The following is a 6,811-nucleotide window of genomic DNA, read 5'->3' as shown; positions in this document are numbered from 1 at the left end:
AAATAACATTATAAATTAACCAAAATCATATATGGCCAACTTCGAAAAAGATTCAAATGTGACAGAATGTATCTCCTTCATCATTAAAACAAAATCCAAATGACGTCCATATAAATCAACAAAAATCTAAAAAGCACGTTACACATGCCATAATGCAAAATGGTTCCTATTGGCTAAGAGGCAAATGGCGAAGACCAAGATTTTTCATAGTCATGAAAACAATCTTTTTATCTGTATAACCCTATCTACTTTAATAATTTATAAAGGAGCAATAACAAGATCAGAGCACCACACCAAATTAAGGAACAAGTAAATCTATCAACCACCATGTTCACCTACCATTTACCACTCTTATCTTTCCTCCTCCTCCTCTCCACCGCTACCACCACCACAGCCCAAACATACAAACCAACCGACTACTTCCTCCTCAACTGCGGTGGTGCATCGGTCACTTCCAATGATCAACGGAAATGGGACACCGATGAACGTTCCAAATTCATACCCTCCACCACCTCCTTCACCTCCACCACGAACAACCACCAACCCTCCACCCCGGAAATCCCGTATTACACCGCCCGACTCTTCAACACTTCATCATTCACCTACACTTTTCCGGTGACCAATGGCCCTAAATTCCTCCGCCTCTATTTCTACCCTGCCACCTACTCCGGCCACCAAGCAAACCAATCTTACTTCTCCGTATCATCCAATGGTTACACTCTCTTATCCAACTTCAGCGCTTTCCTAACCGCATCCTATCAAGGAACTAACCTTGTTGGCAGTCCCCCGGTTCCCAACTTTATCAAAGAATTCATTATCTACGTAAACGATACCCAATCCTTAAATGTCACTTTTACCCCTTCCCCTAACTCCTACGCCTTCATTAACGGTATCGAAATCGTTTCACTACCCGAAAACTTATATTATAAATCAAAAAAGATGAAATGGATCGGTCTACGTTCCGGACCGATGATCGAAGAGGACGTTGGTCTCGAGAATGTTTACCGGTTAAACGTCGGTGGATCACAGATTCTGCCCACTGCTGATACTGGAATGTATCGATTATGGGACCAAGATTATCAATACCTGTTATCAGCACCCGGCGTCACGCAGGTTTACAAGAATCCGATCAACTACACTGCTGAGACACCGAATTACACCGCACCTGAAGTAGTTTACGCTACGCAAAGAAGCATGGGTAACTTGTCTGAATATTACAATCTGACGTGGCTACTTCCGGTGGATTCCGGGTTTTATTACATGCTTAGGCTCCATTTTTGTAGTATTATACCGGACTACACGAGAAAATATGGGGTGATATTTAAGATTTTTATTAATAATCAAACGGCTGAACAGTATGCTGATCTGTTTTACTGGACTCAAGGTACCGGATTTCCCGTGTTTAAGGATTATGTCGTATATATGTATGATTCTGATGGTAGTGGAAGAAAACAAGACTTATGGCTCGCAATGACTCCTAACCTTGAGGACACTGAAGACTACAATGATGCTTTTTTGAACGGTTTGGAAGTTTTCAAGCTTAGCATGAATAGAAGTCTCGCTGGCCCCAACCCGGAGCTCCAACCTACACCACCGTCTCCACCACCACCACCATCCCCTACCGGAAAAAAGAAATCTCCGCCATATGCGGCCATAATTGGCGGTATTGGCGGAGCGTTAGTACTCATGTTGTCAGTTTTAGGTTTTATCGTTTTCCGGCGAGTGAAACGCTCCGGCGACAAGTCCGATGAACAAAAATCAAAAGACTCCGGCCTTCCGTCTGGGAGGTGTCGCAGGTTTACAATTCAGGAAGTGAAAGATGCCACCAAAGAGTTTGATGAAACTCGTGTAATCGGGAGAGGAGGGTTTGGTATGGTGTACATAGGGTACATCGACAATGATACAACAGCTGTCGCTATCAAACGACTAAACGCGTTATCCAAACAAGGTTTTCGTGAATTCCAAACAGAAATCGGATTGCTTTCAAAATTACGCCATGTCCAACTTGTGTCCTTAATCGGATACTGCGATGAGGAGGGTGAAATGGTACTTGTGTATGATTACATGTCAAACGGGACATTACAAGATCATTTATACAAAGGAAAAAAACCTCATTTACCATGGAAACGACGTTTAGAAATTTGCATTGGTGCAGCGAAAGGGTTACATTATCTACACACAGGTGCAAATCGCGCCATTATTCATCGTGATGTGAAATCAACTAATATTTTGCTCGATGAGAATTTTGTGGCGAAAGTGGCGGATTTTGGTTTGTCGAAGTTAGGGCCAAAAGAGAAAGGGGTGGATTATGTTAGCACAGCAGTGAAAGGGACACTTGGGTATATGGATCCTGAATATTACAAATATCAACAACTTACAGAGAAATCTGACGTGTATTCATTTGGGGCTGTATTGTTAGAGGTCTTGTGTTCAAGGCCAGCGGTTATAAACAAAGGGGTTCCCGATGAAGAGATGAATTTGGCTGAATGGGGGAGGAAAAATTATGGAAAGGGGACGTTGCATGAGATAGTTGATAAGAGAATAAGAGATGAGATTGCTCCTAATTGTTTGATGAAGTTTGGTGAGGTCGCAAATAGTTGTTTGAGAATGAAAGGGAGCAAACGTCCGAAGATGGATGAAGTTGTTTGGAGGTTGGAGTTTGCGTTGCAGTTACAAGAGGCGGCTGAGAAGATAGATGGCGAGGTGTCAGGTGACATGAAAGGTGGTAGTGGCATGTCGGGAAATCAAGAATTTATGTTTCCGGTGAAAGAAGAGGATGTGAGTGTAGTTGAGGAGTATGAGTATAATTATGAGTTAGAAGGGACGTCGACTGGGGTGGGAATACAACATGGATTGACATCGACTGATGGCAGTAGCCATGAAGTGTTTGTGTCAGAAACGGTTTTACCCCGATGAAGATCAGGGGTAGTATAGTAAATTAGGTTTGGATGATCAATTGAAGTATAGTAATTCAGGTTTGGATGCCTAGTTATCAGTTAAGTTGTTGCTGGAGTGGATTTTAATTTGATTAATATTGTGTGATTAAATTATGTATTATTATAATGTTTCACATACAAATGTCCACTAGTCATCACTGAATGGAGTAGTTGTGTCAATCGGATAACTCCTTTTCACTTTTATGGTTTCATACATGGTTAGTGGGTATGTTTGGCAAAAGTTAAAGGCTCCCATTGTGGTACAAACTTAAAATCAAATGAGACATTTCAAAAGTTTACAGAAGAATAAAACAAGTAGCATTTTAATACTCTTACCTCCTAAAATCATTGATCCTTCAAATTCCCCTGTTAGAAAGACGTGTTAGAATCTCCGGTCGTTTCCATTGGTTAAGGTCATTTCCGATGGATTTTCGACGAAAATTGGTTGGTGGGATAAAAATGTAGTCAATAAATATTACCAACCCTTTTCCAATGGATTTAGTGGTCGATGACTACAATCCTTGTTTGACCTTTTTAACCACATTACCAACACCTTTTTGACCCCATTGCCAACGTACTTTCCACAGATACCGATCCAACACTTTTAGCGACGGAGTACCAACAAACACATTTGCCGACCCTTTATCGATAAACCACGACACAGTCGGATTATCAATGGACATGTACCGACAGATTGGTTTACTTTTCATGACAGATGGTTCCGTCAATATTTCATGGTAGTTTGAATTTTTGTAAACTATTAAAAACTAAAAAAAAAATCAAGTGTTTTTTCGCTCAAAAATGAAGAAAAAACAATGTATGATACAAATATGCTAAACATATAATCACATAATAAATTAATTATAATAAAAAGTGTTAGATCACAGTACCATTTGGTGTCAAATATGTTACATGAAAAATGTCAAATACAACTATTGATTGTTTAGGCTAATTAGAAACATAAAACTAATTTCTGTCTGGCGGATTACAAGACAAGTTGTTTTGGTTGAAAAAAGTCGTTGTTTGTTTGCTTAAGTTAGGCTTGCCTTCCTCGCATTTATGCCATTTTCAACTCCCTTTATGCTTCGCTTTCTCACATGTTACCTATTTCATGACACAACTTTTATATCTAAAAAAAGATAAGACAAACATATATAGTTAGTAAATCTAGTTAACTTTAAAACCGTTATAACAATGTACTTTTATTTATTATAGGAACATGTTAACAATTTAATACATAACAACATATTGTACTTTTTATCTAATATAGCAATGTTCTCATAAGAAAAACATATTTTGAGTTTTTATTTATTTATTTATTTATTTTTATTTTTTATCTTTTATAACAATCAATGTAATCAGTAATAACAGCATAATATACTTTCTACCCATTATATCAATGTACTCATAATAACGACACACTTTGAGAGCTTTTATCCATTATAGCAATCAATTTAATCAATAATAAGATTATACTATACTTTTTCCATTATAGCAATATATTAATAAGAACCACGTACTTTGAGTTTTTATCGATTATAGTAATCAGTTTAATTAATAGTAACAAGATACAATAGTTTTTATCCATTATATCAACTTACTCATAATAACAACATATTATACTTCTTATCTATGATAGATATCAATTTAAAAGTTGTGTTAAGCACGACCTATGGAGGTTTGTTTTTGGAAATTTTGTAAATACACAACATACAGAGACGATCCTAATATATACTAATAATTGTTATAAAAAGTAAAATATTCTAAAAATAATAAAAAAAAGTGGGATGCTATATATATAAAAATATAAATGAAATTGCATTGATATGTCTTGCATTTATTCATATCCATAAAATGGAGCAAATGTAAACTTGAATATTGAACATTTATTAGTGGTGTGACACGTTAACATTCATTTTCTGAGACTTGGTTGCTCTTGGAGTTATGTTGTTGACATAATATATTCACAACCAAAGGGTTGCAACTTATGATGCATTATCAAGCTACAAGGCACTTGGATAGCAACATTATCAAGCTACAAGGCACTTGGATAGCAACAAAAGAGAAACCAAAACATATCAAATTTAACCAACAATAAGTAAAGCAATTAAATTTATAAATCTTATCACATCCTTGATGTGAAATTTACACATTTTAAAACGAGTGTTCCATTTTCCACTGAAAAAATAATAGCAAGCTACGTAAAACCCAAAATGATGATCTCTTAAATGTGAATTGAAAATGAAAAATATAAAATATAAAATATAAAATATAAAAGCTATTTTATAAGAACTCTTTGACCACTTAAAAAAACAAACAAACAAACGAAACAACAATTCTTGTCTGTCGTTTTTCAAAAATTATGGAACACTCGAGTAAAACCTATATAATCATAAAACAAATAGTACACTATTAAATATCAATAACTTTATAAGTGGTTTAAAGAAAATCAGTCATCGATTAAATGTGAATATATTGCTAAGAGAATCATATACCAAGTACTTATATATTACTGTTGAATATATATATATATATATATATATATATATATATATATATATATATATATTTTCCACACACAAACACACAACACAACCACAACCGTACACACACAACATAGAAAATAAATAAATATATATATATATATATATCACAATTGATAGTATAAAGAATAAGGAAAAACTTACTTTACCATAGTCTCTAAGATCTTAAATTTATTTCTAGTATTCAAGAATTCTATTCTAATTTATGCTCTATTAAGTTCCTCAGCCCAACGAACTTATTTTTCATCGGTCCTTTTCCTCTGGTTCTTCATGATGATGTCAAAAGACAAGAGATTTCATTAGAGGAGAGCATAAATATCAAGTTGAATACTCTCAAGCTAAACTGCTAAACAAAATGGAAAGAGCTTTATTGAGATTAACTTTATTAGGGATTACGTAATCCAAGGCTTTGCTATTTCTATAATCATTCTATAGAAGCTCCACACTGAGGTTGTGCCTCAAGCCGAGGGGCAATATCTAGTCGATTCATATTCCCCTGTTCTAGATGATAATGTTCATTTTCTCCATCACAATGTCAAATACCTCTAGCCGAAGGGTAGTATCTAGCCGATTCATATTCCCCTAATGTAGATGATAATGTTCCTTTTCTCCATCACAATATCAAAAAACATTAAGCTGGCAAACATCTTATCACTACTACAAAATATGGGGTTTTCCTAAGGAAAATTTCCGTAGCTAATTAGCTATGTAATGGCTACGAATCAGCTACAAAATGGGACGCCCTAATTTAGCAACGGAATAGCTATGGATGTGAATTCATAGCTATTCCGTAGCTCATTAGCTATGGAATGGCTACGGAATAGCTACGAGCTAACATCCGTAGGTATTGTGTAGCTAATTAGCTACGAAATAGCTATGGACGAAAATAGTTACGAAATAGCGATGGATTTATAATTTCCAGTATTATTATTATTATTATTCTCATTATTATTATTTTTCATTATTCGACTCTTAAATTTTTTTTGGATCATTTTTTCTTACATATTTAAGACACGAACAATTAAAAATCATACTAATAATACCATTAATAATAATATTTATAATCATCATAATAATATATAATAATTGTAACAAATGTGTTTAAAACACAAACGAACAATTAAAGGATAAAAACTACGTTTAACACATCAATAAGGTGAAATAATATATTTTTAATTTATAAATATTAAAAATGATTATAATAAAGGGCAATATGTATGCATATGTGTATGTGTATATGTATTTATGAATTTATGTATGTATGTATGTATATATGTATGTATGTATGTATGTACGTATGTATGCATGTATGTATGTATGTATGTATGTATG

The 6,811-nt window shown here is 34.7% G+C and overlaps 1 pseudogene; it reads left to right on the top strand.

Moving 5' to 3' along the window:
- Positions 1–251: 251 nt before the first annotated feature.
- Positions 252–3,078, top strand: LOC145043998 (receptor-like protein kinase FERONIA pseudogene; annotated as a pseudogene).
- The last annotated feature ends 3,733 nt before the right edge of the window (positions 3,079–6,811 follow it).

Source organism: Lactuca saligna, chromosome 4 (genome assembly GCF_052625555.1).
Source record: "Lactuca saligna cultivar CGN05327 chromosome 4, ASM5262555v1, whole genome shotgun sequence".
NCBI lineage: Eukaryota > Viridiplantae > Streptophyta > Magnoliopsida > Asterales > Asteraceae > Lactuca > Lactuca saligna.
This window is presented reverse-complemented; position numbering and strand designations above follow the sequence as displayed.